Source organism: Eriocheir sinensis, chromosome 30, assembly GCF_024679095.1.
Source record: "Eriocheir sinensis breed Jianghai 21 chromosome 30, ASM2467909v1, whole genome shotgun sequence".
Classification (NCBI taxonomy): domain Eukaryota; kingdom Metazoa; phylum Arthropoda; class Malacostraca; order Decapoda; family Varunidae; genus Eriocheir; species Eriocheir sinensis.
Window position 1 is genome coordinate 14,760,831 of NC_066538.1, and position 1,488 is coordinate 14,762,318.

The following is a 1,488-nucleotide window of genomic DNA, read 5'->3' on the forward strand; positions in this document are numbered from 1 at the left end:
GTGTTATTGCCTGTTTACTCGATACGCTTTCTCAATATCAAGAAACCCAAGATACAACGGACTTCCATTCCTCTGTTTCCTCTCTATCATCTCATTTACCACATACATATTAATTGTCCTCTGCCCTCCTGTCTGTGCGAAAACCATTCTGCTCCTCACCCAGCACTCTCTTTCAATCCACTTTCATTCAACACAGCAGAGAAAATCTTTCCCACCGTATTCGCCAGGGCTATCGGCCTATAATTCTTCAGCTCTTTCTTACTCTTATGTTCTCCCTTAATTGTGTATCAGTCACGATCTGCATTCGTTCCATTCCCGATCGAAGCACTCTCTCATATTCTCCCATACACAGTTGAACAGCTCAGTCATCCTGTCTATCACCACCTCACCTCCATTCTTATACAATTCATACGGGATCTCATCCAGCCCTGCTGCCTTGCAATTCTTCTGCTTCTTCAAACATACCTCGACTCCCTCTCTGCTAATTCTCTCATTCAGCTCATCCGCATCCTTCCTCTCAAGCGTTACACATCCCTTTCTCACCTCAAAAACTTCACCCACCCCTCCAATCTCTTCCCAGAAACCTTTTATACACTCTTTCATTCTATCTGTGTCCCTGATATCCTCACCATTTACTTTCAGGCACTCCACGTTTTCAGTCAGTCACATTCTCACCCCTCAAGAATTTATACCATTCACGCCCCCCTTCTAGGCCTTTTTCTTTCAGAGCCTCAAGCCAAGGCAAGTATAGATCGAGTCTCTATACTTGCTTTGCCTCAAGCACATTCCTGCTGGTGAGTACGACGATCTGGCAATTTTGCACTGAGTGCATGAAAGGACAGGTTGAAGTAGGAGGCGGCTGGCACAGCGGTGTTGCGAGAAATACCTCCTCGCAGAAATAAGTCGTGTGCATGAGGAACACTGATCTTTATTATAAATAATCAGCGGTGATGAATAAAATACCAGAATTTTTTCTTTACTCCAACACAATTCAGCGTGTAACGAAACACACGAGAAATTGATCCAGACAAGGAATCAAAGGTTTTGCCGGCGCCGGGGATCGAACCCGCGACCAGCGAGACGGGAAAGCCGCTCCTTCACCAGTCGGCCAAAGAGGTATATACCACCCCCCCCTTCCAAGAGTGAGATATGAGAGGCTCACCCTGGACAGTGTTGCCAGATAGTGCAGAGGAAATTTCAGTAGATTATTGCGAGAAAATTCAGTAGGTAGGTAAAAATTCGGCAGACGCACTTTAATATATATACGTAGTGGTTCTTGTGATATGTTATGTAGATAAAATTAAGTTGAAAAGCATTATATCAGTATTTTTTTATAACTATTTGGTGAAAATTTGAAAAGCAATGTACAAATTATTCATGAGATTGATAAATTATTTCTGAGATCAAAATTTCTGTAAATCTCATTATATTTCGGTAGATCTGGCAACAAAGCGGGGGAACGTGAGTGACTGGTCAGTATTGGTACCG